Source organism: Ambystoma mexicanum, chromosome 9 (assembly GCF_040938575.1).
Source record: "Ambystoma mexicanum isolate Mex_15411 chromosome 9, UKY_AmexF1_1, whole genome shotgun sequence".
Lineage (NCBI taxonomy): Eukaryota > Metazoa > Chordata > Amphibia > Caudata > Ambystomatidae > Ambystoma > Ambystoma mexicanum.
This window is the reverse complement of record NC_090931.1, coordinates 547,076,461-547,098,611: the sequence shown is the minus strand read 5'-3', so window position 1 is coordinate 547,098,611 and position 22,151 is coordinate 547,076,461. Positions and strand designations below refer to the sequence as shown.

Below are 22,151 nucleotides of genomic sequence, written 5' to 3'. Positions count from 1 at the left end.
AAGGGGGCTCAATTTTGGCTACCCTGGCCGGAAGTGACGATCGTGGCGGACGCATCCCTCACGGGATGGGGAGCTCATGCCAACGAGTTGACAGTCAGCGGTCGTTGGTCTCCGTCGGAGTCCAGACTCCATATCAATCTGTTGGAGCTGAGGGCCATCAGGCTTGCCCTGAAGGCTTTTCTGACAACTGTGCGAGGAAAGAATGTCCTGATCCTGACGGACAACACAGTGGCCATGCACTACCTCAACAAAATGGGGTGGGCAGGGTCACTTCCTCTGTGCAGGGAGGCGATGCATCTCTGGTTCTGGGCAATCCAGCAGGAGATTTTGGTCTCGGCAGTTCATCTGGCTGGACACGAAAACGAGACGGCGGATGCTCTGAGCAGGCAGAGCGCGATCTCTCACAAGTGGGAGTTGGCTCAGGAGATTCTCCTGGAGATCTTCGCCCTTTGGGGGACCCCTCAAGTGTATCTCTTCGCCTCCAGTGTCAACCGGAAGTGCGAAAGGTTCTGCTCGCGCGAATTTCCTCCAAGAGGAGCCTTAGGAGACGCGTTTGTGGTGGAGTGGTCATTCCCACTGCTGTACGCGTTTCCTCTAGTCCCCGCATCCCGCAAGTGCTGCGGAGGTTAGAGGTTCGGTTCCCGGATGATCCTCAATGCTCTGCCGTGGACCAGGAGGACGTGGTACCCGGACTTTCTCGACTTATCCATATGCCCTCCATGTCGTCTTCCTTACCGAGACAATCTGCTCTCACGGGAGGTGGGGGGGCAGGTTCTCTAGCCAGAGGTCAGATCCCTCAACCTTCACGCTTGGCTTCTGAAAGGTTGAGGTATAAGGATTGGGACCTCCCTGAAGACGTGATGGAGGTGTTGCTTTCGGCCAGACGGCCGGCAACAAAGTCCCTGTACTGTTGGAGAAAGTTCTGCGACTGGTGCAGGGTTAAGAATGTAGATCCTTTTTCATGTGACATTCCTGTGGTTCTGTCTTTTTTGCCTTCTTTGGCCCACAAGGGCCTGCAAGTGGGTACTGTTAAAGGTTACCTGGCGGCGCTGTCTATATTTAAGCGCTCGTCTGAGGAGTGTTCTTATTTTAAAATCCCTTTAATTTCTCAGTTTCTGAAAGGGCTCACTAATGTATTCCCTCCGTCACCGTTCCAGGTGCCTGGTTGGGATCTGAATCTTGTTCTCAAGTTTCTAATGGGTGCTCCCTTTGAGCCTTTGCAGTCTTGTCCTTTGAGACTGTTAACACTAAGAACTGTATTTTTAGTTGTGGTCACTTCCGCTCGCAGAGTGAGTTACAGGCACTTTCAGTTGGCCACCCTTTACTGTTTCATAAGGACAGGGTTGTCCTTAGTGTTCGTCCTTCCTTTCTTCCGAAGGTGGTATCGGAATTTCATTTAGGCCAGAAGGTTATTCTTCCGGCATTTTATCCTCCTCCGCATCCTGGTAAGGAAGAGGAGAGGCTCCATAGGCTGGATCCTAGGAGAGCTTTACGCTTTTATATTTCACTCATCTCCCGGGTCACAATGGACGGTCAACTCTTTATTGGTTACGCTGGAAGGCGTTTGGGACAAGCTGTTACTAAGCAGACTTTGTCTCGATGGATTATCTTGGCAATTGCTGAATGTTACCGCTTGGCGGGTAAGGACCCTCCGGTAGGCTTGCGGGCCCATTCTACCAGGGGTATGGTTGCCTCTACTGCCCTGAAAAGGGGTGTTCCTATTTGCAACATCTGTGATGCAGCCACCTGGGCTTCGGTCCATACTTTTGTACGTCACTACTCCCTCAATTCTATCTGTGGCCAGGATCTGGCCTTTGGCAAGGCGGTCCTTTACTCTGCAATTTGTTTGGACATTCTAAATTTCTATATTCTAAATTCTTTTCCCACCTCCTTACGTTGGTACTGCTTTGGGAGTCTGTCATAGATATGGAATACGTCGGATGACCCAATCCCCTCGAAGAACAAGTTACTCTCTTACCTGGTAACGTTCATTCGATGGGATGGTCTGACGACTTATTCCATATCGCTCCCTCCCTGCCTTCCCCGCTACAGATTTATTATGCGATTGCAGCTTACGTTTCCGCAAGGCTTTCTGTGGTCATACTGGCAGTAGTTGGTGCCACACGTTATGGGAAAACTACAACTGAGGCTATGGGCGTCGTGCGTCCTACTTATAACATCCGGTGCCGTCGGAGGAGGTCCTTGAAGACGGAGTGTGGATGTCATCGATGCAGGAAGCAGCCGCCAAAAGATTCACAGCTGTGGTGATTACTGTCATAGATATGGAATACGTCATCGGACCATCCCATCAAAAGAACGTTACCAGGTAAGAGAGTAACTTGTTCCTTAGTTAATTCCTCCTCCAAGACTGACCTGTCTATAAATCCTTGTGATTTATTATAATTGCTCCACCTGGTATGTTTTAATGGGTTTGTGGTGAGCACATGTGGAATGTAGTGTTACATTTTGGACTATCTTTTTTTCTGAAAAGTGTTGTTGCTTTCAATGTAGAATTGTATATCCAGAAAGTATGTGGTGGTTGTATTGCAATAAGTCTGATATTTTAATCATTATTATTTTGGTCTTTTACAAATAGTTGGATTTTTGTTACTGGATTCTTCCAAATTACAATGTCTTCTCTGTAATGTTTCCATAGAAACATATTTGTCATGCTTGTTTGAACCATGATATTCGTAGTATGGCATTAACAGATGTGCGTATCAAGTTGGACATGTTTTCATCGTTGCTGTTCCTTGTATTTCATACATTTTTTTTTGACAAACTAAAAATAGTTTTCCAATGTGATCAATAACATTTTCATGTGCATTGATTGTGGGTGGTGCTTATCTTGCTGAGGGTTGTTTATTTATTTAAAATATTTGATTAAAATGTCTTTAGACACCTGTATAGACTTGCCACATGTAGTGTGGTTGTGTAAATTGTTTTTGCCAAGCTTGTTAAGGTACGTTGTCTCTCTGATATGGAGTTTTCTTCTACATTGGTGTTAAAATATGACATTCTCAGTAATCTTTTGAGGGTGTGTATGTTTTTGTGTGAATTTGGAGTACTAAATATAGCACATGCCTTATTCATCAGATAATATAAAACTGTGTACGTCCTCTTTGGTTAGTAAGTTTTGTGATCCCACATCTTTCAATTATATCCCTATGTGTTTTCTGTAGGATGATCTGTTATAACATATACAGTTGCCCAGTTGTCTTAGCTTTTTATTCATAATGGGCGGATTTCTGCCTTTGCATTCTTGACTGTAGACTTTATTTATTTATTTTTGCCATGGTTTTAAGGCGCTTGATGTTCTAGATATGTTGTGTTGCAGGTGATGTATGTTCTTCTTTGCTTGATGGAGTAGATGCTTTCTTGCTTGATCGGATTTAACTCTACCATGTGAGACATCAGGATTCTTAATTACTTTGTAGAAAGCATCTATTGTATCACTCTTTGGCATTTGTGGACTTAACTTGGATTTGTTTTGCATGCCACTCTTGATTGTCTTGGATCGATGTCTAGTTCTTTGCATAGTTCCCAATGATCTATATTCTCATTCTCTATTGAGAATGTTGCCTTGTCTTCTACTTCTTTTACTGTTATGGCTATTGGGTAATAAGTGAAATAATTGCCACTTGTGGGGTTAATCTTGAACGTTTTAAGTGTTCATTTTGTATTCTGGGCAGTTTTGTCTGTCATCTGAGGAGCACCGTTTTAGTCTAAGAAAATCTGTTTTTGCAAACTGGTATAGCTTTTCAACCAGATTGCTCTTTTCTGCACGTGGATTTGCCAGTTATAAAACACATTTTATTAGATGCAACACAACATTTGCAAACCCTGGGGTATGAATTGAGAGAAACAAACCCAGATGGGTTGTTTAAAGAAATTACAAATGAATATCAGACAAACACACAAGGATATTCCATCAAGAAAGACCGGTGCAGACAGAGGTAGCGCTCATCACACAAGCGGAGGACAAGTCCAGACGGCCTCGCCTCGGCCAGTCAAGGGCCATAGACTGCAATACAAGGCTGAAGGAAGGGATTCAAAAAAAGTCCCATTACCAGAGCCAATTAATAAAGACACAAACCAATTGAATTCTTCAAGACCACAACTAGAATCGTCCTGGAATTATACCACAGAGAGACTACCAAAGGGTCCCCTACACCGGCTAAAAATACATTCGAGCAGGATTCACCAATAGTGAGACAGAAGCAGAGTATAGTCAAAGGGATACCATTGATACAGAAAATCACACCAAGAGAATGGTCATGGTCCCTGGCCTCTGCAACATCAAAACAGAGCACTTAGCCACCAAAGTCTGGGGGAGAAGTAGCCCAGTCGCGGAAGAAAGTGCAGGAACAACTTTAACTTCATAATGGAAACTTAAAAATGAGGTTGTGGAATACTAGAGGCTTCAGGCACTTGACTGCACAAAGCGATGTCAATTTAGGCAACTTTGACATTTTGTGCTTGCAAGAGACTTGGTTACGCACTAAGCCCTCAATGGATGGATACATATGAAATGGCTTTTACAAGTGGGGACGGGCTTTAGAAGCAGTCGGGATTGCTTAAAGCAATTCGTTCAGGATGTGGTCTACACATAAGAAAAAAACGTTATGGTCATCAGAATGCACCCAGACCAACCTCATAGCTTGGCAACGCATTGAAGCCAACGAAACAAAGGATACAGTAGAACTCGGCCTACTGATTAATTCCTATTGGAACCCTAGATACATCTCAAACAAATTCTTTCTCTGAGCAATAGAATCCATCATTGATGAAGCACAAGAGGAGTATGAAATAAAACACATAATCAACAGGAATCTAAATGCAGTATGCCAAGAACCAGGGCCCCCTAAAATACTGACAACAGGCTCTAATAAATCAGTAGATCGAGGACACCAATGGTCATCCCTAATGGACTCGAAGGATCTTCACAACATGCAATGGATGAAGAAAAATACCTCGTCCAAGGTTCCAACATGGAAAAGGGAAGGGAGCAATAATTGACCATACATATGTGTCAAGAGTTCCTAGCACTAGTGGAAAAATTCAGTGTTCTTAAAACGAAACAAAGTGATCATAATTTGCTAATAACAGTGCAACTGAAAATGCCTGTAGAATTGGAATTGTGCGGCATAGAAACTCGCCTGAGGATAACAGAAGCAGCAATAAATAACTTGACTGCACAATATATGGAAAAGAACCCGCCTCACATTCAGAGGGCCCCAAACTCAGTAGATTTTCAACCTCTGCTTCAAGTACACAGAAAGTTTCTTAAAAATTAAACAAAAAAGTCTACAATTCATATCCACCAGTTCAACCAAGAACTAGTGGATAAAAGGATTGTAAGAAAGGCAAAAAGAATAGCAAAAATGTATAACAGGGAACAAAAAAAATAGAGAAGCAAAATAAGCCGAATGATGTTACAAATCATGGCTGAGACATTAGACCCAACTTTACCAAACATACTCGGAAACAATGTTACGAGCTATCTGTGGAAACAACTCGTGGACATTCTGGTTACTAATAAAACTTCAAAAGAAGCAAACAACTTTCTGCAAAATAATGTGGATGAACAAAAGCGGATTGACCACTTTATAAACTTGTATAAAAAAACCTGAAGAGGTCTTAACATCTGAATGGTAGCAATAATAAGGTAGCTGGACCGTCACACATGATACGGATTCAATTTTGGATAAAATGAAGAAATTAAGTAGCTCCCGAGCAGGGGGCTGGGGGGGGGGGGGCAGACAGAATCACCAACTATGTCTTGAAAAAACACCCAGAAGCATGGTCTCTTTTCATAAGTAAGGTCTTTGAAAGGTGTAAGACCACAAAAACAATACCAAGTTCATGGAAAAAGGCTTATGTGGTGCCCATCTTAAAAAAAGTAGCAAAAGACAACCCTCAACATTATAGGCCAATAGCCCTCCTGGACACAATAGGAAAAATCTTCAGAGCAGCAGCACTGGATAATTTCTGTAATTGGACCAGACAAAGCGCAACCTCGGACCCATTACAAGCAGGATTTGTTAAGGGTCTGGGAACAACAGCAAATAACCTGGCACTAAACTGCCTGAATGAAAAGATCAAGGAGGGCAAACCACATGTTCTTGTGGCTTTCGTTGACCTGGTCCAGGCATTTGACCAGGTCAACAGAGAAACCTTGTGGAACAAACTAAGCAGAATTGTCCTAGATCCATCTTGGACCCGATAATGGCCTTATATTCAGCAACATCAATGCGAGTAACCGAGGAAAGAAATGGGATTTTACCAGGTGCTGGGTGCTTTAGAATAGATATATAGAGGTGTCTATATGCCTATGGAGGGTGACTGCTGCACTTCCTAACACTTGCAGGTTAATCCCAACCTGCAAAAGCAATATGAACACCAGATAATGAGTTGTGTCGGGAGTGTGCGCTGCCACTGTTACTAATATTGTAAACGAAACAGTCAGGAAAGTGTTAAATGCCCCTGTTGGGTAATTGGTTTAATTTGAATTTGAATTTTAAACTGCACTACAGTGTGGGTATTATTGGTTGCCCAAACGAAAGCGAAGTACAAAAACAACTCGTTCAAGTGTTAGTTACAGCCCATTTGGAAGCCAACACGTGTTTCTACCCACTTGGGTCCTTTTCAAGGCTGGGCCTATTTAACAATAATCATAATGTCTCAGCCAATTAACATGAATTCTCTGAGTTAGCTAATGTCCTCAGAAGTAACGGTTGGTCCTTGTCCGATAGAATATGCTGGTCCCAAAGTCAGTCCTCTCTGGATTGTTTAGTATTTTTCCTCAATCATCTACTGCTGGCCAGTTGTAAGTGAGAACGTTTGAATTGTCCAAAAGGTATTTCCCAATTCTTTCAGGTTCACAGTGTTAATACGCTTGTTAATGCCGGCAGCTCGGATTACAGATGACACGGAGCACCCAGCATCTTTTCTGGCAACAAAGCCACTCATTGCAAAGGGCATTTAACACTGTTTCCTGACTGTTTCGTTTACAATATTAGTAACAGTGGCAGCGCACACTCCCGACACAACTCATTATCTGGTGATCAATGCGAGTAAGACTCAACCAAGCAGGACTACTGTCCAAAGAAATAAAAACTGAAAGGGGGGGTCAAGCAAGGATGCCCTTTGGCTCCAGCATTATATAATGCTTACACAGGAGATTTTAAAGAATCAGGAAAACAAGTCAGGTACCCCCCTCGGCCCCTCCCACTCCCCTCCTCCCCCAACTTCGGGAGAAGAAAAGCTGTCTAGACTTCTCTGTGCAGATGACATTATTGTCATGGACCAGACCATGATTGGTCTTCAGAGACAGCCGTCTAATTTACAACAATATCTGAAGGAAAACAACTTGGAGAGTTGGGAGTAATGTCACTAAGAGCTATAGTGGCACGAAATGGGCTAATGCTATATAGAAAGACCATACTCCACTGATCCTGGAAGCTTTAAACAAAGAAATAAAGGGCGGAACCTGTAAAATGCTTACCAGATGGGCAGAAAAGAATAGACAACTTCTAGCTGATTTTAGAAGGCTCGGAATACGAATTGAAGACCAACCCGACAAAAGTGAAAAAACGTCTACTTACACTAGATTGGATTCACACTCTGGACGAAACGGCAAAACAAACTTCTAAATGCCTTGCCACAGAACTCAACCAAAATTAATGAAACAAGAACATATTTGGCAAAATTTCCGGATAAACAAATTCGACAAGACTTCTTTAGGATCTGCTTGAACCTGCTCTATACAAAAGAGATATTGGAAGTAAGAGGCCAGTCTAGCGCTAAAAACTGCAGGTTTTGTAGCCCCCAGGAACAAGCGGAAACCATAAAGCACTTACTGCTGGAATCTCCAGGGACACAAGAAGTTCGTTCTATCCACCTGCGTCACCTATTCAGAGATTTGCACTACTATAACAAAGAAGAATGGTGATCTAGGTTAATGAGTGGAGAGATGCTGGGATGGGTTATTGCAACTGTGCACTTTTTTCAAAATCTAGGCCTAGACAGACCCCCTATAAAGTAAATGGAACAAGTCACTGCCAAGTTATGGCATTAAAAAGATTAAAAGGACAATTGAAACACCTGTAAGGTACTGACTAGTGAGACTGTTTAGGACTAAAAGAACTCGAGTTAAGTAACTGGAATATGAATGGAACGAAAATTAAATGGAAACTGAATTTTTTTTTTCTAAAGTTTTTTTCAATTAAATTAAAAAAAATGTTTAAAAAAAAAAGGAAGGCCCCCTTCCTTCTCTACACAGAACTGTGAAACCGAGAGGTTTATGGCACTCCACTTGTTCACACACTGGGCATATCACTCCTAAAGTAATTGTGGGATTGAAAGTCCCTTGATCGTTTCCCACCACCTCATGAGCAGTTGTCCTAAACACAGTGATAGACCAAATTACCTTACCTGGACGTTTCCATGTTGGACAGCTCAGGCTTCTCTTTGGCTGAAACACTGGACATGTCTGTGAATGGACTAGTCTGGTTGTTCCTTGCCCCATATTGTGGGGAAACCGTGTTAGTCATTCTATTCAGATTGGTGGAGTGGAATCCATACTAATTTCTCAATGTTTCCTGTATGAGTAGAAGGTTCCATCCAAGCTGTGCAGAATTGATGGGTGAGCACAAAAAAATACTTTGATTCTCCATGGCTCTGTGAGCTAGTGCCAAGGTGTCTGTGTCTCGGTCATCTCAAATTGTGTAAATGTGCTCCAAGCCTTACTGTTTGTCAATGTGTCTGTAGCTACCTTGCGCTGTCTTCATTTACCTTTACATAACCCAATAGCCCTGTACCCTAAGCGCCACATGCTGCTCCTTTGTGTACTGTACCTGTTACGCTTGCTTTGCATGTCCCAAGTTCCTGGATATGTACCCAAAATTATTCATCTGGCCTAGGCGCTGCATGCCTGCTCATGTCTATAAATTTGAACTGGCACATGGACGGTGAGGTAGTGCATTCAACCAGTGGTCTTCCGCGTAGGAGTGTAGAGAAGACCTGTACCTCCACCTGATTCCAGTACAGAGTTGGCATACCATTCTACTCTTTCCTGCTCCAAGTAGAAGGATGTCTGTCTTTTCTCACCCTCACCACACTGGATAGTAACTTTACATCCATCCGATTCTCCCCTTTGTTACAGGCAGTCTCCGCCCCATCATCTATTTTCCCATGAGAGAGTAGTGTACACTTACCCGCTCTCCCTGAGAAGAGGTTTGGTGAATGTCGTTCTCAAACAGAGTAAAAGAAGGTGACCTACTCTTGAAGTCCTGTTTCGCAAACTTATGTTAAAGTCTTGTCGGGATCATCAATCAGTTGTTCACTGTGGGTAGGTGCCCACCCGTTGACACGACATTGTAAAAACCGTAGATTATCAAGTAAAGCTATTCACGTATATTCTTTATAATTATAGTTTGAAAAACCAGTGCAAAATGTTCCCTTCGTGAAGAGGCTTGCGAATTTCCTTTGTCGAAATTTGAAAATGTGAGCCTTGTAAGCTCTATGTCGCCATTTTGTATGCATTGTTTCACTTTGTACTGCGACGTTGCGTCTTTTTTTTTTTTGCTCTTCTTATATGCTAGTGGATGGAGTCTCCGGAGAAAAGTAACTCTTGTGAAATTTTCCGGTTTATGTTGTAACTAACACACGCTCATTGCACAACCCTCTCCCAAGCTTTTAAAGGAGCACGGACAGGAATGAGATTTCCTCTGATGATAGAGGCCGCAAATCATGAGTGGGATCGCGGCATTTCTAGGAAGTGTTAACCGACTGCTTTCTTTCTTGGAAGTGGGATAGGCGAGAACGAACACCATGTTGGAAGAATCTTTTCTTTAGCCTTTTCCTGCTAAGGAAAATGTGTGCCCCTCTCGCTTTATTTGACACGGTGGCTCCGTTTGATTCGTTTTGTGTTAGCCAAGCACTGCTTAAGAACGGAATATGTGGTCGCAGCTAGCCCCCGGCATGTGCGGGGCTATAGAAAGCTTCGCCCTTCACGGTGGTTGATTTTGTTATGCAAGCGCCAGTGCTGCGCCAGCCTGCGGGAAACTGAACGCGCGGGCCAGCGATGCTTTACTAGAAGCTGGTAAGAGGCTTTCACGATCCGCAATCAATTATGTTTTTAGAACCTGCACCCATTGTAATTTGGGAGTTTATCGAGGAACGTGCATGTACAGCCGAATGATGGAATGGGATGTGTAGTCACGACTAAGACATGGTTGATGTATCTCTTCGCTCGCTTAAGGCTGGCTTTGCGAACGTCTGCGGGGGCTGTATTTTTCCAGTGTTTAAAAAAAAAAAAAAAAACCAAGTACACAAATATACGATGGCTTTAGCACCCTTGCGACTTTACGGTGTGAATTTCAGGGTGTGTTTGAGAGCATTTCAAGCAGGGCGCAGTGCCTGAAAAATAAGTTGGTTGTGGAATAAGCAACACGCAGCAAGAAGTAACGTCAGAAAGGATGACGCCACAGCAATGCAAACCCAGTTTCTTAGTTAATGGGTTTATTCCTGCCCCCCCATACATTAATTTGTTTGGCAGTAGCACGTTTTTCTTCTGTCACGCAGTGGTTCGAGGACGCAAGGGATCTATTGAGTAGCTAATGCTGAATTCCAGTAAACTTCTCTTAGACCGCTCGTATACTTATTCACATGACCAATGTAGTGTTTTCAAAGTGCTGAGGTTTTGCTGCATGTTGGCATACTTTGACACCAGCAGAAGAGGAGGCTGAAGGGCTGGAAGGTTTATTCATAACCACAGGCATTGCTCAATGCAACCCCCAGACCATCGTTTTTCAGGCTGCCATGCTATTACTGAAGGGGAAAGACTATATGTAGATCTATCCTGCTTGCTCCTACCCAAAAGCTGCAGTCCAGCCCCAACTGATGGGTCACCCCCAGCCTGTTCAAGCCCACAGTCAACCCCTGACATGGTTCAGCCTCATCAGTGAGGTGCAGTTTGGGTCTCTACTGAATCCTGTAGTGTGCATTCTCCAGGGGTGTGCAGACTGTGGCCTCTGTGTGATGGTGGGAGGGGTATGAGGAGCCGAGGTTAAGGTTGATGAAGGATTAGACTAACAGGCTTGTGCAGAATGATGAGCATGGGTGAGGAAATATTCATGCAGCGATGGAAGTGGCTGTATAAAGATAAAATACTGTCCACGTTTCTCACCGAACCTCGCTTTTAATCATGTGTACGAAATCAGTCTCACATGTTTATTCACAAGATGGCAAATGGAGGTGTTTTTATTTGTATTTTCTCTTTTTTTTTTTTTCTTCACTGGCTTGCAAGTCAAGGAACACAGTGTAGCAACCCCACCAATCCCACATAACCCGCCTTCCAGGCCTGGCATCTGATCATAGAACTTTGGAGAAAGCCGCCTCCTAGGCATTCCGGCATGTTCGTCCCACTTCCATGAGGACAATACGGCTATTCATAAATCAGTGCCTGCAATTTTTTTAACCATTCCGGTGTGACCTAACGTGTTGGGGGTGGTGATTGCTTCTGAGAAAGTCCTTCCGGTTCTCCCTGATCAGCCAAGGGATTTCCACCCACCGCCCCTGGGACCACTTCCGGCGCCATACAGCAATCCAGGGTGACTGGAGCATAGCTGTCAAGTTTAATTGCGCATGTGTTTAATGTCCATACTCCTCTTCAGCCAAGACTGGAACAGAGGGCCTAATAAATGTAATCTAAAAAGAAAATAAACATAAAATACAATGGGAACGCTATCCTAGAAATGGGCTCTTCATATGGGAGGTTCCCAATGCCTTAACACAGTAATGCAATGGGTAAGTAATAAAAACGAAACTACAAACACACAACCCCACTTCACCCCCCTTCTGCCCCCCCCCCCACGCTCATAGTCTTCTTGGTATTTAAGTATGAAAATAATGGATCCCTGCCTGGACATCGCCCCCCCCCCCCTATGCACCATTAGTGCAATTATCTTTTCTCATTGTCACTTTATTACACAGCATTGTTTTATGGGGTCTGGGCCACTGCAGAGAGGCCTTTACTTGCCCCCAGATTACAATCTGAAGCAATCCTTTCAATTCGGAAAGCCAATAAGTCCTTTTTTGTTTTTTGGAAGGATCTACACTCATCTTTTCTGGTTCTGCATTGTAAATATATTCAACCTGGTTATCATGTGTGGCTCATAAAGAATGCAGCACTGTATGTATAAGATCATTCAAGTCAGCAACCATTCTTCTTTCCGTGTGGCACAGTATGAATAGCACCTGTTTGGAGTACTGCTAGAGCTGTGCGGAACAGACTTTGATCCCCATACTGGCCACCAAACATGTAAGGCAAGTCCCAAAATTGAATAATAAAAATCATTCCTGAGGCAGTGTCCTAGCCCTGCAATACAGTATTTTTTACTTCTGCTGAGGACGAATCAACTACCGCTCCAGGTTTTACTTGGTGCTATTGAGACGATCCCGGATATCTTCGAGGCTCTGTCGAATATGTAAAACCCCGGGTGCTCTGGAAACCGCAAAACACATGTTCACTGAGTGCAAATTGCTTGGCTCTGTATATATGACCATACTGGGCCTCTTTGTACATGAATATGACTCTATTAAACAGGGGGACCTTTGGAACTATTGTGTTGACACAGAGTCCAAATTGCACTATATTGAGAATGGCTTGCCATTGTAAAAGCAATAGTCAGCGAAAATGGGGAACAGGTTGATTAATATACACTTTTAATGTTGAAATCTTTGTATATTTAAAACAAATGCCATTAATTCCACTGGCTAGCTGATCCATGTCTATTTCTAGCAACGGCTTCTCAGCCAGAACCAAGTTTTAAACATGTATTAATAAGGTGTTGTGGTTTATTAGGTTTTGATTTGTTACTTATGTATTTGGAATTTATAAAGCGCATATCCACAAGGGAACCAGGCAAAAAAGTTTGAATCTGGGCGCAGGAGTTAGAGCAGCATAGAAACGGAAAGCTAGCAATGTCTACCATATTTAGATAAAAAGATAGTTTTTAATTTTTTTTCTGAAGTCCAACAAGGACTTAGTGTTACGAAGTTCATGGAATAGAGCATTTTACACTCGTGGTCCTGCATAAAAGAAACGTATGTCGCCCCGTGACAGAGTTTGAATGGGGAACCACCAAAAGCTGTTGTGATGGTTCTGGGTGATAAACCGAGATTTTTGTTATCAGATATCGCGGGGAAGTCCCTTGAATGCACCGAAAGACCAAACAAAGGATCTTAAACAGCACCCTCTGTTGTACGGGCAACCAGTGGAGAGCCCTCGGAGGTTGCGCAATGTGTGAACGGCGTGGCAGTGAAAAAAATCAACCTAATGGCTGAATTCTGTGCAACCTGAAAACGCTGGATTTGCTTCTTCCGTGCTCCTATTAGCAGTGCATCACAATAGTCTAGCCTCGATTTAACCAAGCCACCGACCACTAAGGGGCGATCTTTAGGTGAGATAAATGGTAATAGTGGTTCTACTAATCTAAGTTGGTAATATACAGATTTCACTATCATTGTTCTGCAAGTTGCAGCTTAGGTTTGCCTGCCAGATACAACCAAGGTTTTTTACTTTTGAAGCAAATGATGTAGAGGCCTCAAATAGCTTGTGACAAGGCACACGTGATAGTTTTTGCCAGTTTTTTCTTAGGGCCAAACATATTTTGTTTGGGTTGAGCTGGAGCTTATTAAAAACCATCCAGCTCTTGATTTTACTGGCGCATGCAAGGACTGTCTGTATGGCTTCCATGGGTTCATTAAGTCGCACATAGATCTGCGTATTGTTGGCATAAGCACTAATCCGAATTCAGCAAACCTTTCCAGAAAAGGGCGAATATAAATGTTGAAAAGCAATGGCGACAGTTAAGAACCCTTGGTGACTCCATATTTAACTGCCAAAAAGTCTGAGATAATGGTGCCCAACTTAACTTATCATTATTACTGTGATTATTTTCTCACTCGCTTAGTGGAACTTGGTGAATTGTTTGTGTTTGGAAGCACGAGTTTAAAATAATTTTAAAGGGACGTCTAGACACTTTTATTTATTTTATTTAATATACATATGGCCAATATGGATTTGTATATACATTACAAACATGTAAGTGAACACACAAAATATACAGATTTCTCCAATATCAACACATCCATTTCCTAGATCAAAGTTCCAATGTACTACTTATAATTAAAAATTAGTTCTAAAATGAAACTAAAAATGTGATTCAAAATAAAAACACATGTTTATAATCTACAATTCCTTTTTATAGGTCATACCAAATTTCTCTACATTTCAGATTACATTTTGCCATAAAATATATAAAATGTAAATCCTGTCCTTCCATGAATCTGAACCATACGAATGGGCTGTCATCACAGTCAGTTGTTATTATATGCTTTAAAATGATTAGATCTAATCTTGTTCAGACTTTTGCAGTTAACCAATATGTGCTCTAGTGTTTCCAGGGCATTTTCTCCACACAGTCGACAGAGGATTGGCTCGATCGATACCAATTTTTGCACCTCTACACTCCAGCACTTCACTAATGGTAAATTTGAGCAATAAATATTGTCTAATGATGCCACTGTTTGGGTATGCCTAGATGTAATTCGGTTTTGGGCCCGGAGCATACTATATTGGACGTATGGGGCACTGTTTGCATTTGTAGATAATCAAATCAGATTATTCTCTGTGCTATAGGTATGCAGTTTCCGTTTAAGCCAACACTTACTACATGTTGAGTTACTATTTGTCAGCCAATACCCTTCAAACCATTTGTTGTGTATACTCTGTATATTTCCCAGGGTACCTATGTTTACGCATTTATCAAGTTTGGCGAAAGACTGACAATAACTATACTTAATGGTTGCATGCTTCAGATGTAGCAATCTTTCGTAACGCATGGCCACTCTGAATATGAAGGCTGCAAAGCTACACTTCGGGTCAAATTCCAATAGTATGTACTCAACCGATAGGGTGTTTGGCAATCTAAACAATTTATGCAACATTTTTGCTTAAAACGTCCGTATTTCACCACACAGATTATGGCCCCATACCTCAATCCCATACATCAGGACTGACACAATCTTGGTGTTATTTAAAAGTAGGATAATCTCTATAGACAGCAGCCTCCATTTCTATCAATAAAGGCACTAATGGTGTTTACTATCTTTGTGCATTTGTTTTTTGTTTCTTCAGAGTGTGTGTGTGTGCGCCATTTAAGCTTGTCATCAACCCCCATTCCTAAGTATTTATAATGCCTTACTCGTTCCATGACATCACCATCCATCTTCCATACCAATTTACTTACTTTCTTTTTACTTGTAAACACCATGGCCTTACCTTTTGAGATATTTACACATAGGCTGTTATTTCTAGCATATGTACCCAACGCATCCTGCATATTTTGCAGGCCCTCGGGGTTTTGATCAAGGGGAAGTAGATCAGCATAACCTAACCAATCGATTCTTTCTGTCTCTAGTTTGAGGGGTTATAGTTCTATACTATCGAAGGCATTGACCAGGTCAGCTAGGTATAAATTAAAGAGTGTAGCTGCCACTATCCATCCCTGTTTAACCCCTCTACTTGTACAGATTTTCTCAGAGAGGGTACCATGGCCATCTAGCCATACCTTTATACTTGTATCTTTGTATAATAGCATTATCATCTTTAATAAGCCTTGAGGTATATTCCATCCCATTAGTGTCCTCCATAACCTATGCCGCTTAACTTTGTCGAATACGGCACTAAAGTCAATGTATGCGCCATAGACGGCACTGTTAGGTCAAGTCCACGCGTACTCAACCGCAGAGACCAGGATCGGCAAGTTGTGTGGTGCTGGAGTTGGCTCTGAATCCAGTCTGATAAGGCGGGAGAATGCTATTGCCCTTAATCCACTGGTGCAGTTCAATCAGTAATACCTTTGCAAATATCTTCCCAGGAATAGCTAACATTGCCAACATTATATAATTGGAAGGCTCTGACCATGAGCCTTTCTTGTGCACCAGGAGAATGTCTCTGTGTCTCTGTCTCGCATATATATATATATTTCTGAGGCTTGTGGAATCTGCTTAGATCACATGCTGTGCATAGGCCGACATCTAGTGGAAGCTGCGGAGTATTAGTTTGTTTTTTTCGAAACTCGAAAATGGGCGTCGACACAGGGCGTGCCAGTAATACTATCCCTAGTGTGACGTCCCCTGTACCCATGATCCCTCACGCGTCTAGGACCCTCAGATTGTATTTTTCCGCCATACTGGTCGGAAGCATTTCGCGGAGTTCCCTGGCCTAAGCCATAATTTTGCTAAATATTGATAATTTTACCCCTTTCTCCACCCCAATGTCGAGATACCGAATTTCTACACTCGACGCCGGATCGGAGAGGATTTCGACTGTCGACTGCACGACGGATTTGGGCCTCGAGGCTTCCGTCTCGGCCCGGGCCTGGGCCGCTGGCCTCGGCCCTGCAAGTTGGGAGAGTGGGGGGTGGTCATACTCTACACTCTTGTAATATATAGATACACTTCTATATTCCTACATTTACTAGCCCGCTGCCACAAGGTGCGTATGGAGGGTACCCCTTTCCAATTCTGCCCCAAGTGCAATCGCAAATACCCTTGGGTCGACAGGCACGCCACGTGCAACCTCTGCTTGCCGAGGGACCACCCCGAGGCAAATTGCAGAGCCTGTAGTAGGTTTAAGCCTAAAACACTTAAGGACCGTTCAATCAAGCGTTGGGCCCACCACGCCAGGCGTCAAGAGGCCATGGCAGCGGAGGGCGCCTTCAGCGACGCCGTACTTTCGGACGGCGAGGGCTTTATGGCATCGAAAGACAGCCGAGCGCAGGTCCCCGACCTCGGAAGGTCGACCGGCAGGCCGGCTATGGGGAACACCCCCGGCGACACGAGCGCTTCCCATGACACTTCCACAAAGCACATAAAGTCCAACCGAGACTCAACGCGCACGTCGAGTTCTTGGAAAGAGGCACGTAGAGAACGGTCCGAATCGGCGTCCTCTGGGCGCTCTCGATCTAGATCGCCGCACGAATCCAGGCAAACATCCACTATTGCCAAGAGTGCCTCGCTCCCTAAGGTCACGGAAGCTCGATCGTCGGAAGACGAAGCCGACTTCCACCCTCAGGCCGCACTCCAAGAGTCGGCGCCCGCAGACCGAATTACTACAGATCCCGAACCCCTACCTCCACCCTCGAAGGATAGGGTCAAGACCCCCGAACCTCGACGCCAGGCGTCGAAAAGCTCAGAGGGCCCTAAAACACACGGGAAACACTCCTCCAGTCACCGGGAGGGAGGGAAACAACAAAGGAAGCAGTCTCTACCCACTTCCAAGCCCGTAGAACACTCCACTCCTCGAAAACAGAAAGACAAGTCCAGGTCTTCTGATAACGCCAAAACCCCTGCACAGGCTACCAAGTCTAGTCAGGATAAATTTGAAAAACTCCCAGAAAGGGTCATTCCCAGTTCCAGAGAATGGACCAGTGTTGACATAGATAGGGTAATGTCAAGAATGTCATCTTTGGCAGATTTTTATGCACAAAACCCAGAGCACTTTCTTGCTTATACTCCCGACGGGTCAGCACCCTCTGGCTCTAAGGATCCTATACCTCCAAGTACAAGGTCCCACTTTGAGACACCAACAGGGTCTTCAGACCCCTTCTACGTCCAGCCCTACTCTCGTTACCAGGGAGAGACATCCTTTGTTGAGGATCCAGATTTGGGCTTGGTGGAGGAACAAACTGGGACAGGCTACTATGGGGATGATGAGGATCAAGATGAGGAGGAGGAAGACCCCTACAGGGTAGACTCCCCAGTAGAAAGAGAGGCCCTGGTTACCGACTCCCCTGTCGACAACCAGCCGCTCCTGAATGAAGTGCTGTCTCGAGCAGCCGAACATTTCCAAATTGACACGGAGGGTGCCCAGGAGGAAAGAGACTTCGCAGAAGAGTTAGTGGGGGAGAGGAGGCCTGTTGCTCAGGCCATCCCTATCCTAAAATCTATTCAAAGAATAGACCCGTCACTCCTCAATCCGAACCTCACCAGAGCAGTGAACCCTAGGATTGAAAAACTTTTCAAGGCGGCCCAATCGGACCCACTGTATATAAGGGGGCATCTGAAGCCGGACTCCCTGGTTGTTAGTAACACCCGTAAGAGGGCTGGAACACCCTTATCGTCCGAGACTCCTCCCGACAAGGAGAGCAAAAAACTGTACGGGTTAGGCAGGAAAGTCGCCTCCACTTCCGCCTACCAGGCAAGGATTGCCAACTCCACAACCCTGTTGGCCAGCTACAACTACCATCAGTGGGAAGAGGTCGCGGCACTCATAGACTCCACACCAGAACCCTTAAAGAGCCAATTGGCACGAGTTTCAGCGGAGGGAAGAGGCGTGTCCGGTTGCATTTTAAAGGCAACCTTTGATGCCGCGGATAACGCCGGCAGATTAATAGCAGAAGGAACTGTTATTAAGAGACACGCTTGGCTACGCCAGTCTGGTTTCAAGGCTAAAACAGAAGCGTCATTATTGGACAAACCGGTGGAGCCGGATCTGTTTGGTAAGGCGGTCGAAGACGCAATAAAGAATGCTAAGGACGAGTATGAAACACTCAAATCCCTAGGCCAGCTAACCACTAAACCCCCGAATGGGAGACGGAATGGCAATTTTCGTCGCCCACGCGGCCAAAATTCCGAGAGAGGTTCTAACTATTCCCAGGGGCAGGGTACACAGTGGAACAATAATATCCAGCGGTCTACCCAGGGTTATGGCAGGGGTAATAAGAGAGGACGTGGTAGAGGTAGAGGCAGCCCCAATAAAGGAGGCAGCAAGCCTCCACCGAAACAGTGACGCTCCGTTCAGGGTCCCTTCTCACGCAACCCCAGTAGGGGGACGCATTTCCAACTTCACCCAAGCTTGGGAAGGGATCACATCAGACAGATGGGTGCTGTCAACAGTATCCGCGGGGTACTGTATAGAACTACTAGAGCGTCCCCGAGACCATCCTCCACGACAAAAAATACATTCTTTGGAACACCAGAAGATCCTCCTAGAAGAGATTGTCAATCTGCTAGCAAAGGACGTGATAGAACTCGTCCCGGGACACCAGGTAAACAAGGGTATTTATTCAACTTACTTCCTTGTGCCAAAAAAAGATTTGACAATGCGACCAGTATTGGACTTACTGCCTGCCAACAAGTATGTCAAGCCCCAAAAGTTTTGCATGAGAACTCTCCAAGAGGTAAACCCCCTCCTAAAAAAAAAAAAAAAAAAAAAAAAAAAAAAAAGGGGGATTACATGGCAACATTGGACATGAAAGATGCCTATTTTCATATTTCCATGTTCCCAGCGCACAGAAAATACTTGCGCTTCAAGGTGGACAGTCGGCACTACCAAGGTACTGGCGGTGGCGCCAGCACACCTACGCAGGGAGGCAATCCCGGTGTACCCTTGCCTGGACGACTGTCTCATCACGGGGGAAACCCCAGTAATTTGCAGAACAAACATTCAAAGGACTATCGACCTCCTCTTCGAATTGGGCTTCTCAATAAACGAGAAAGTCAAGTCTAGTGCCAAGCACATCCAAACAATTCTTAGGAGCTATCCTAGACACTCAAGAGGGGTTGACCTTTCCTTCAAAGGAAAGAATTCGGAATATACTGCTGCAAATTCCGCAATACCAGTCCGGTCGCCAGATAACGGTACGCAAAGCAATGCTTTTGCTGGGCATGATGGCGTCATGTATTTACCTGGAACCCACGCGCGCCTGCGCATGCGTCCCATGCAGGAATGGTTGGCGAAACAGTGGTCTCAGGCAAGTGGTCAGTGGGACGATCTAGTGGTTGTTTCGCCAACACTGGTACAAAGCCTTCTCTGGTGGACAAGAGAGAATCTGTCCAAGGGGAACCCCTTTTACGATCCTGAGATACAGGCGGTAGTCACAACCGATGCATGCCTGACGGGGTGGGGAGCTCACCATCTCCACCACACAGCTCAGGGTCTCTGGTCTCACGCAGTGGCCAAGAATCACATCAACCTGCTAGGGCTTCTGGCAGTATTCAGAGCGTTCCAATCTTTCGAACCCTACCTTTTAAACCTGTCAGTGCAAATCCAATCCGGACGGACAGCACTACAGCCATGTTCTACCTGAACAAACAAGGAGGGACTCGCTCGCCAAATCTGTCCATGCTTGCCCAGAAAATCTGGATATGGGCACTTAGACGGAACATCTTCCTGTCATCGCAACATGTTCCAGGGGATCTCAATTCCCTAGCGGATGATCTGAGCAGAGACCCCCTCCCAGAGGAACACGAGTGGTGTCTACACAGAGAACTCGTAGAAGATATCTTCTCTCAGTGGGGTTTCCCCACTATAGACCTATTCGCCACAAGCGAAAACAGACCATGCCAAGGATTCGCATCCAGGTTCCCCCAACCAGACTCCCAGGGGAACGCCCTGTGGATGAACTGGTCAGGGATGTTTGCGTACACTTTTCCACCAACTCCTCTAAACAGGAAGGTGGTCAACAAGATGAACAGAGAATCGATGACGCTCGTCCTGGTTGCTCCCATGTGGGCGAGACAACCGTGGCTCCCACACTTACGCAGACTGGCGGTGTGCAAACCCATCAGACTTCCGAGCTGGTACAACCTATTGTCCCAGCACCAAGGTGAAACAGTGCACCCTCAACCCAACTCAATGAACCTGGCAGCATGGCTCCTGAAGTCATAGAGTTTGGACATCTCAAATTACCACAGAGGTGTATGGACATCCTAAAAGAGGCTAGGAAGCCCAACACGAGGCACTGCTACTTTGACAAATGGAAGAGATTCGTAATCTGGTGCCAGAGTAAGCAAGTCAACCCAGTTGATTGCACTCCTTCCACTATTGTTACTTACATGCGCCACCTGCTGGATGCGGGGCTGGTTTTTAACTCGCTGAAGGTACACCTGGCAGCCCTGTCGGCATACACCACTTCCCATAACAAGGTGTCGTGGTGGAAAGTACCAGTAGTTAAAGCCTTCATGGAAGGAGTAAAGAGACTTCACCCTCCTATTTCTAACCCACCACCAGGATGAGACCTGAACGTGGTGCTATCTAAACTCATGGGCCCCCCATTCGAGCCCATGCATAAAACAAGTCTCAAACACCTGACCTATAAGACTGCCTTCTTAGTAGCCATTACATCCATAAGAAGGGTCAGTGAAATTCAGGCTCTGTCAGTGCAGGATCCTTTCTTTACTATTCATAAGGATAAACTGGTTTTACGGACACACCCTAGGTTCTCACCTAAGTTTATTTCCAAATTCCATGTAAACCAGTCCATCGAGCTTCCGGCTTTCTTCCAAAACCCACAAAGCTCGGCTGAGGTTAAACTACACACCCTAGATGTGCGTAGGGCGGTCCTTTACTACGTAAACAAGAGCAGACCGCTTAGGAAAACAGATCAACTGTTTGTCTACGTAGCCACAGGCAAGGAGGGAGATTGCATCGCTAAGGGTGTATCCAGTTGTGTTACTCTCTTTCTGACAAAACTTTGTCTTTTACGCCCAGAGCCCACTCGACAAGAGGCATTGGGGCCACTCTGGCTTTCATTGCAAATGTTCCCCTTGACACCATTTGCAAAGCAGCTACTTGGAGCTCTATTCACACTTTTACTCAGCACTACTGCATTGACGCCCATTCCAAGACAGATACTCAAGTGGGACAAGCGGTTCTAAGACATTTATTTGCTCATGACCCTTCTCAAATCCCACCTCCTTCTAACACTGCTCGCTAATCTGTGCACAGCATGTGATCTAAGCAGATTCCACAAGCCTCAGAAGGGATACATTACTCACCGTAATTGTATTTCTGATGCTTGTATCTGCTTAGATTAACATGCGACCCACCCTTCCTCCCCTCTGAGAGAAGGCGCATGGATGCTTGTAGTCTTATCTTATCTATCTTCTATCTGCTTGGATCATCTGTACTCCCGCTACTCCTCATGCTACCTCATGTCAGAAAAAATACAATCTGAGGGTCCTAGACGCGTGAGGGATCATGGGTACAGTGGAAGTCACACTAGGGATAGTATTACTGGCACGCCCTGTGTCGACGCCCATTTTCGACTTTCGAAAAAAACAAACTAATACTCCGC

General features: G+C 44.8%; 1 protein-coding gene across 4 annotated transcripts in view; it reads left to right on the top strand.

Annotated features, from left to right (window-relative positions):
* The window catches only part of VMP1 (vacuole membrane protein 1), a 1,390,334-nt gene that overhangs the window by 83,697 nt on the left and 1,284,486 nt on the right, over window positions 1-22,151 (top strand). Inside the window, exon 1 of one of the 4 annotated variants that reach the window (XM_069615111.1) lies at window positions 9,830-10,105. The exons of the other annotated variants lie outside the window; for them this stretch is intronic. The gene's annotated coding sequence lies outside the window, so the exon portion shown is untranslated. Of the gene's footprint in view, window positions 1-9,829; window positions 10,106-22,151 lie in introns of those variants that run through there. 4 annotated transcript variants of the gene reach the window in all.